We start from the raw sequence: 9972 nt of genomic DNA on the forward strand, positions 1-9972 counted from the left end.
CAAACCCAGCCACCTCGGCGACAGTCCTGCACCTGCTCGCGGGCCCGGCTCGCTCGAGTAGCGCGTGACAGGACGGACGCAGGAACGCGTGTATGATTTTGCAGGCCCCCGTAACAAGAGGTCCCCGTCCTCATCTGCTGAGCTGCTGTTTGATGTTGGGTTATTACAAACAACTGTGATGCTTCTAGTTTGCTCGACTGAGTAGCAGGAGAATATTGGGCTCGAGGAGGGAATGTGCTGTGTGTGTGTGTGTGTGTGTGTGTGTGTGTGTGTGTGTGTGTGTGTGTGTGTGTGTGTGTGTGTGTGTGTGTGTGTGTGTGTGTGTGTGTTGTGTGTGTGTGTGAGTGTGTGTGTTTGATTGAGGCGAACTGACCAGCTAACTGGTTCTTGCCCTCATGGTTCCGTTGTAAACCCACATTTGAGGAGCACAACAGCTGAAATCTAACCGGGGGGGCAAATGTGGGCAGAGGGTTTCACTGGGCTTTGTGCCCCTCCGAATGGAGTCAGAGTGGGAGGAGCTGGCAGACATTCACCAGACAAACATCTTTCATCAACCCCCAAGGGACCGTCCTACCTGAGGAGAGATGGACGCACGCCAAGTGACCCCGTCACCCGCTGGCCAGTCCGTCCGCTCACGTCAGCGGTACTCAGCAGCACCACCCTGTGGTGAAGCAGAGGACTGCATTTTGATAACATTTACGCACACCATGACGCCAAACGCCTCTAACAGCCGCTGGAAATGTCGTCTTTGTCTTCTCTTTAGCAATGTGAGAGGTGGCTGACGTCCAGGCAGAGAGTCCTACTTGAGACATCTACATCAGGAGGGTCAAACTCATTTTGGTCTGGGGGCCGCATACAACTTAATCGGATCTCAAGGGAGCCAGACCAGTAACCTCATTCCAAAATTACATGGAACTAACAACAGGTCAATTTTTTTTTCTTTGTATTAGTGCAAAGAATTAAATTATAAAAATCTTTATATGAAATGAATTGTCCTTTTACTAAAAATATTATGAACAACTTTCTACTTTTACTTTTAACTTTTTAAGAAAAGTATGTGCAATTTCAACAACACTTTTACTCAGTTAAACATTTATTTAAGTGTATTATGCACAAAAACTCATGACTAAAACGCGATTTTAAATAAAATGGAGTTTATTCTTCTTTAATAATATGCAGGTTTATTCCGCGGGCTGTACTGAACCCCCTGAGCCGTATGTTTGACACCCCTAGTAATGTAATTCTGAAGTGTGATGGTCTGTTTTAATGCATTTAGGGTAGCCAGAGAAACCATGAGATGGAGGCAGAGGCATGTAGTGTTCTGTTGCCTCTCTTTCGTTCTGAGTTCAAGTGCCTGACCTCTGTTTTTGGGAGAAGAGCTGTGGCCCCGCCCCCCGGCAGCAGCCCGGATACGGCTGGCGAGTAAGGGGAAGTCTCAGGATCACCCCAGCAACCACCCAAAATAAAGAGATGACCCACTGAAGGATTTTAACCCACCATGTTTCTCATTCAATATTAGAATTAAGACTAAGAAGTCTTTATTGAACATACTGATGATCAATGAAATTTGGTGCAAATTAGAAAAAAACAATAAAAAGATGCAATTACGTGAAGACAGTCCAGCTGTTGTGTTTGCCTATGCGGCCATGTTGAGATGTGGGAGGATGTTGTGCTTGTTAAAACAAGCAGGACCTCTTCACTCCTGAGGGGACTGTGTCCTGCAGTAAAGACAGGCAGAGAGACAGGGACATAGAGGTAGAGAGACAGGGGCATAGAGGCAGAGAGACAGGGACATAGAGGTAGAGAGACAGGGACATAGAGGTAGAGAGACAGGGGCATAGAGGCAGAGAGACAGGGACATAGAGGTAGAGAGACAGGGACATAGAGACAGAGAGACAGGGACATAGAGGCAGAGAGACAGGGACATAGAGGTAGAGAGACAGGGACATAGAGGCAGAGAGACAGGGACATAGAGGCAGAGAGACAGGGACATAGAGGCAGAGAGACAGGGACATAGAGGTAGAGAGACAGCGACATAGAGGTTGAGAGACAGGGACATAGAGGTAGAGAGACAGCGACATAGAGGTTGAGAGACAGGGACATAGAGGTTGAGAGACAGGGACAGATCAAACAAATGAGGAGTCAATTTATGTATTTGGCAGATTAGGGGTGTAAGTGAATGTGTGTGTGTGTGTGTGTGTGTGTGTGTGTGTGTGTGTGTGTGTGTGTGTGTGTGTGTGAGCACATGCGCACATACACACTCTCCACCAGTAGGATAAGTGTGTGAATGATTTATGACAGTCAGCAATCACCAATGTAGCAATTCATAGACACCACAGAGTAAGAATTCTTATATTTTACATTTTGGTGAATTAACACAAAAAACAAAAATATGATACCAATCTCTACACCTACCCTATACCTTTCTCTCTAACTTTTTACCTTCTACATTCATTTTCTTTCATTCTCTCTCTCTCTCTCTCTCTCTCTCTCTCTCTCTCTCTCTCCCTGAAACAGTCAGGGTATCACCCCCCGGTCTTCTTTTTTTCTCAGGCTTTTTGTATGTAAAACACTTCTCCAGGGATCTACAGAATCACTTAGCCACTCCACACTACAAACTGCAAACGCACAGTATCTATCAATCATCTCAAAGTGAGAAAAGCCTCAGGGATTCATTCATCAACCAACAACAATTCAAGTCAGTAAATTCATAATGTAAAGCCCTTCAAATCAATTCAGGAAAAATCAAACAGGATCCGAAGGACACTTGCATATATGTGTAGCAGTTAAGAACAGGCCACTGGAACGACCTGTAACTGCTCCGTGAGACGGATCCATCATAGTTTCTCAAGCGGGACAACAAGAGGTGGAGAATGATGAGAAATGAGTCTATTTGCATACCTGCTGTCATTGGTGGAGAGAGAAGATGAGCAAACGCCTTCTCTTACCAACACACAGCCTAGTTACATTTGTAATTGCACGGGTCACCTGGAGTAAAGTGACAGGTTAAGGTCATGTGATAGCTATGTGACAGGTTGAGGTCATGTGATAGCTATGTGACAAAACTGACTTGAATCCTACTGAGATTGTGTGTGTGGAGAATAACCGGCAAAAACACACAACACAGATGGAATTTAAATATATGCAAATAAGCTTCAATTAAATCCAAAATGTGCATTGAAGTATGGTTCAAATGTACAGTAATTTGCAAGGGTTCATAAACCCTCATGTGCAGGGTTTCCTAGTCCATACCTCAGCGACTCCTAGATGGCGTACATTATTGCCCCATTGAAGCTAACAACTGCACCAGAAACTGGATATTCCACATTGCGCAGTCCAGGTGTGTGAACACTGGCTCATATCAACATATGAGGCGTCACCTCAGTCATGACGGCAGTCTACCCTCAACATCAGAAGCCATGACATCACAGCATTAGCATAATGATTGAAGCAAAGGAGACACTGAGCAGATATGACATCACAGCTATTACATCACAGAAGCAATTCAACAGCTTTCTTTTTTTTACCTCCTGGCCAAGAAATTGCAAATCTTCAGGCCAGGTGTGACCACCACTGTTGAGAGGCCACATTATAGAGGAACCAATCCCTGTATGACTAGAAACCACAATCCCACAATGCACCAGTGAAACATACCTATGTATGTAGCAGCTCTGTCTCTGGGGTTTGGCCTACCGCTGTCTTGCAGATGCAACGTGTTTCCTGATCGAGCGCATTACATAAAGACCCTCGACTGTGTTCAGAGAAGGTGATGAACTCTTTCAGTGTTATGTGTAACCACAGAGAATGAATTGGGTTCAAAGGACATTCTTCACACTCTACTTCAGCGATTCACACACACACACACACACACACACACACACACACACACACACACACACACACACACACACACACACCCTTCAGTGCGCCCTTTCCTTCACCTACCTTAACTCTCCGGTTTAATTTCTACCACAGTACCCCATCACGCTACGTATCTGTCCCTTCCAGACATATTGGGAGGGGACTCAAATTTCCGTCAGGCGTGACCAAATGACACTGCACACTGACGCTGACTTTCTCTCTCCCTCTGCGTGCTCCTTGCTTTTAATATGGCTGGAAATCAACTGATACGAGCTACACGTGCTATCAGATTTTTCTTCTTCCATAAGACAGATATATTATCTGCATTTATAGTTATTGTATATTGCATGTGAACTACAGTTTGAGGGGGATGAAATGCTATAGCTTTAATGGACCAGGGTAGGCCATTTGCAGGAACTATAAAGAATATGCGCAGATGTTCTATATGACACTGAAACACCCCGCAAGGCGAGATTCCAGCTCGTATCGCAGAGCTGGCTTGACAAGATGGAGTGTTAAACGCATGGCAATATGAACATCACACCGGCTCTCAACGGCTGATCAGACCACTCTGTGGTGGAGGAATGAAGTCATGAAACTATACGTCGTTAATTCCTACGACTTTGCCGCCTTAAAACCGCTGATGCATGTGAAGTACAGAAATAGTCATGCAGTCTCATCCAATCCAAAAGCTTTGTCATCTGTATCACATGAGACTCCAGTCTGGCATTTCTTCTTTCTCACACTTACTGAATGTGGTAAAGAACAGGAGCGGAATGACATGTGTCTGAGGAGAGCAATGGCCCCACTGGTAAACTGGGCAATTTCTAAAGTGTTAAATTGATTAAAACCATTAAACTGTCTAAAAACAGGTTGTCACTGGACTATAGAAAAGGTCATTTAATTCATTTGTGTGTTCATGCTTGCGTGTGTGGTGATGCGATTGATTCACTGTCAATTTGCCGAGACAAAATACATTTCATAAATGTGTTTTCATTTGTAATTTCGGTTTCTTTTGTAGAACCAAATGTAAAAATGCCCTCTTGATGTTTTTCGTAGAAATTCTTGGCGAATACCGATTAGGCCCGATTGCTTGAAGTCTCTCAACCTTCTTCCAACATCATTAACACATAAATGAGGTTTTGCGACAGCGATTACAGTGAGAACGAAAAGGTCCTTAATGTCATTCCAGATGATGAAACGCACACCGACACTTCGGACAAACTACAGAGCCCTTGTTGGCTAAATGCGCTAAACGGATACGACAGGCGCCATCCTTGATCAGATGTGCAGTGGCGGGGAAGTGGAGGGAGTCGAGACGGAGATCATCTGGGCTGATTGAGTTTGAGCTCGCGTGTAAGCCGTGAAGAAAATCATCACGGGCGATTTTGTTCTCGCAGATTTGACATGTTGTTTATTTCTCCAGTCATAGGAGGCCGATTTACAACTATATGGGGCGCGATGTGTATCGGAAAAGGCGTCTGACAAAACTACCAGCACTCGATCGTTCTTGCATGAGAGTTAAATAATGACCAGCAGGAGCCTTCCTGACTCTTTCATGAGGAAATAAACAGTGTGTGTGTGTGTGTGTGTGTGTGTGTGTGTGTGTGTGTGTGTGTGTGTGTGTGTGTGTGTGTGTGTGTGTGTGGGAGAGAGAGAGAGAGGGAATTCTTCTTTCTGAGAATGCAGGTTGCAACATGAATAATGCACCGCCATTATTTGTCAAGATTGAAAGTCTCGAGCTTTCAAGTTCAGAGATGTTCTCCACATTCTTTTTCTATCACTGTCTCAAGTATCACTATTCAAGCATATACATACATTTTATTTCATTTAAAATATTTAATCTTTCTTTAAAGTCAATACTATGTTCTAAACATTCGGTATAGCTGTCAGAAAATTCAAAATTTCAAAAGCTTTTTGAAAAGCAAAACCACAAATGTGGTTGTCACACACAAGCTGACTATTTCATGCTATTATATGGTTTAGTCCGAATAACTTGAATAATTTTTTTTATCAACTGTCCCTTGTTCCAATGTGTTGTGGGTGGATTTGCAGCATTTCTGAATCAGTGTTAATTTCGTTGACGAATAATTTTCGTCATAGTTTTCGTCAACGAACCTTTTTTTCATGACGAAAACGAGACGATAACTAAATTAAAACTATACGAAGGGATAAAAACGATGACGAAATTAAAGGACATTTTCGTCAACGAATAAAAACGAGACGAAAATATTGGCCAGCGACGACATTCAATCAGACCTGATTTAGTTTTGTGAAAGGTAGGGATAAGTTAAGAAGAGATCCAACCGTAACTACTTTAGCGTACACGGAAAGGCGGGACAAACCGGGTAACCATCCAATCAGAACTAACGTCTTCACATCGCGCAGAACCCGTTAGAACAAAACCAGCCCGTGAACTGTGGTCACTCATGAAATTAAACTCGAAGTTAACTCGACAATGTCAGCAGGGAGAAAGATGAGCGGCGATATATGGACACATTTCTCCTTTGACTTTGAGAAAAACAAGATGCTGTGTAAACCATGAGGAATTATGATGTCGGGACAAATACGACAAATGAAACGACATCTGCGGGCTATGGCATTGTTTTACGGCGCCCAGTTTTATATAGAATGTAATATGCATTGTTCATAAACTCCATATGTTTTCAGGTAGAGCGGACCTACTGGTCATCAATGTTTTGTTATTGTTATGCTCAATAACTATAAGTTCAGGTCAATAGAGTTGTTTGGAAATTTGTTTTTGTATATATTGCACATACAAAAAATAATATTCTGTAACTGGTTAATAAATGTTTCATTTTGTGCAAGTGTATATAATGACTACTACACCATTTATATTTTAGTCAACTAAATTATTTTGATATTATTCGACTAAATTCTAATGATAATTAGTCGACTAAAACTAGACTAAGACTAAAAACAAATCAATGACTAAATTATGACTAAAACTAAATTACATTTTAGTCAAAAGACTAAGACTAAAACTAAATCAAAAATTGCTGTCAAAATTAACACTGTTCTGAATTTGCAGCGCGCCTCTGAAATGTAGCGCACGCGTTGTCATCTTGATGAATGTGCTTTGTGTATTTGCAGTGCATTTTCTTTTGCAGCGCAATGGGTCTTCTTGGCCACCGTAAATGTCTTATTGGAAAGAAACACTTAAAAACAAATTGAATCTAAAATAAGAAAAGAATCTAAAATAACAAATCGCACAAATCATACAGGCCCAGTAGATCTTGACTCAAGCTGCTGGCATATGAATTATAGTTCATTAGAGTTTAATACAGGAAATTTTGGAATTGATTATAGCTGGTCATGGAATCCCTGTAAATCTCTGTAAATCACAGAAATCTCGAGACCCTGGGTACTGCAGCAGAGTGTTAAATGGATTGGCATGCATGCCATCCATTCAATAGGCGTGAATAACATGGTAATAAAAAAATTAATTAATTGGATGAAGGGAGAAAGTAGCCTGATCCAATTTCAGATGGTTTATTAAGCAATATAGTTTATTCATGTTAAATATAAAAAACTGCTACAATTATAACAAGCCAGCTCAACAAGGACATTACAAGTTCCAACCAAAATCTTCACAGTTAGGCAGGAAACTTCCCAATCTGAGTGAGTTTCTCTGAAAGGTGTTTACATAGTGTTGAGTCAGGTTAAGCTATCATTAATTAATCTAATATCACAGTGAAAATTCTACTTAAATAGTCCACGGAAGTCGATGTTGGCTTCTATTTTAGTCCAGTGCGGAGACCAGAGAAGGTGTGGCAGGACCTCCATACAGATGCAGTCCATTGCGTTTCCTCCAAGAGAGGATATGATGATCAGGAAAGATGGATGAACGTAGCCATTCTCTCTGGTAAAACATTCCCTCTCACACCTGTCTCATGCACTCTCAAACGTTTTTCATCCGTGATCTATTGCTCCCATTTATCAGTCCCATAATCTTGCACGTTTCTATGCTGCCCGAGGCTTAAATGTGATCATAACTTCAATGGCTTTGCCAATTAAAAGTGTTATTGATTAAACTAAAAAGGTGAGGTGATGTCCTCTGTGGCATACAGTAGATTAATTCTCTATCAGAATCATTCATGCATGGAGGAAAAGTGGGAATGCATTGACGTGCGTGTGAGGTAAAATATCTGCATGTAGTTCATAACCTTTTCCTCAGAGCCCGGAGGAACATTTCAAGGAGTTCTGTTATGTAGAACACAAAAGCTAAAGGGAATGTAGCTAGCAAATTAGACATGGCAAAAACACGAAACTACACTTCTACCTAGCCATGCTAACTATTAAGACGCACAACCATTATCGTAATGAACATTACACTAGTGGGATGTTTTACTACTGATTTTTACTGATTTCATCTTAAAATAAGCTGTAGGTTTGTCAAAGTCAAAGTCAAATTTATTTTTATAGTGCGTTTTACAACACATGTGGTCAAAAAGCAGCTTTACAGCTTTACAAGGTCAAGATCCTTAATGGGCAAGCCAGCAGCAACAACAGCTAGGAAAGACTCCCTACGCAGGATTAGGAAGAAACCTTGAGAGGACTAAGACTCAAAAGGTAACCCATCCTCCACTGGACAGCCCAGCTAGTAGCATATAGTCCACATTTATAGTCCTATTTCTAGGCCAAGCAGTCACAGTCCCTCCAGTGTTGATGTTGAGACTCAGGTCGGAGTCGGCGTCAGCCCGTCTGCTGGTGACACATCCATCCACTGGCACTGGTTGAAGTGAATGACATCAGCATACAAGTTCTGCATTTCTTTTGGAACCTTTTAGAGAAATCTCTCATTATATTACGTATATTACATATATTAGCTGTGATTCTACTATTTAATTGCATCATAAATAAAATACAACATTAGCGTAGTATGAGCAATGTATTAGCAATGTTAACCAGTTAAGGGAAGGATAGTTGTAGAGAAGCATGTTGGTGGAATTTTGATTAAATAAATAGACAAGATTGTGGCGTACAGTGTGTATTCAAGATTGTGGTGTATATTCAAGAATGTTGATGTACAGTGTGTATTCAAGATTGTGGCGTATATTCAAGAATGTTGGTGTACAGTGTGTATTCAAGAATGTGGCGTATATTCAAGAATGTTGGTGTACAGTGTGTATTCAGGATTGTGGCGTATATTCAAGAATGTTGGTGTAGAGTGTGTATTCAAGATTGTGGCGTATATTCAAGATTGTGGCGTACAGTGTTTATTCAAGATTGTGGCGTGCAGTGTGTATTCAAGATTGTGGCGTATATTCAAGATTGTGGCGTACAGTGTATATTCAAGATTGTGGCGTACAGTGTGTATTCAAGATTGTGGCGTACAGTGTGTATTCAAGATTGTGGCGTACAGTGTTTATTCAAGATTGTGGCGTATATTCAAGATTGTGGCGTACAGTGTTTATTCAAGATTGTGGCGTACAGTGTGTATTCAGTTGGCCAGATGCCAAATGATTTGGACCGTTTGAGAACTTCTTTATCAGGGTAAACTGATAAAATTAAGAAACCTCAAAATCCTGTTTGGCAGATCGTGTATTGCTTTAACGACACAATTTTTTTGTGTCTTGTTTTCAGTGGAAAAGTAGCTCTTCTCAATAACATTCTGCAGCCTCCGTCCATAAAACGATGTGTCAGTATTTTTATTCGAGCAGAAGATGTTCAGACCTTCTGTGGATATCTTGTGTGTCAGATCAAATTTGTATCAAAACTCTTTGAGCAGCTGCAAGTTCTTTCTGTAACTGATGTCTTGAGAATTGTTGTGATGATCTTGATGTGGTTTTCATTCCATGCCTCTGCTAAATCATCATGTACCCACTTTTCATTAACATTTCCCTTCTGTCACTGACATACATGTGAACAGTGCAATACATGTGTCTGCAGTAGGGGTGCAACAGTACATGTGTTCGTACCGAACCGTCATGATATGGTGCTCCCTGTTCGGTGTGTGCAATCACATGGAACATGTGTCCTATAGGGACATGAAGACCAGTGAATGTAACGAGGAACTAAAGTTAGTTATTAATAATAATAATAATAACATTTTATTTAATAAGCGTCTTTCAAAACACCCAAGGACAC

Source organism: Brachyhypopomus gauderio, unplaced genomic scaffold (genome assembly GCF_052324685.1).
Source record: "Brachyhypopomus gauderio isolate BG-103 unplaced genomic scaffold, BGAUD_0.2 sc43, whole genome shotgun sequence".
In the NCBI taxonomy this organism is placed as follows: domain Eukaryota; kingdom Metazoa; phylum Chordata; class Actinopteri; order Gymnotiformes; family Hypopomidae; genus Brachyhypopomus; species Brachyhypopomus gauderio.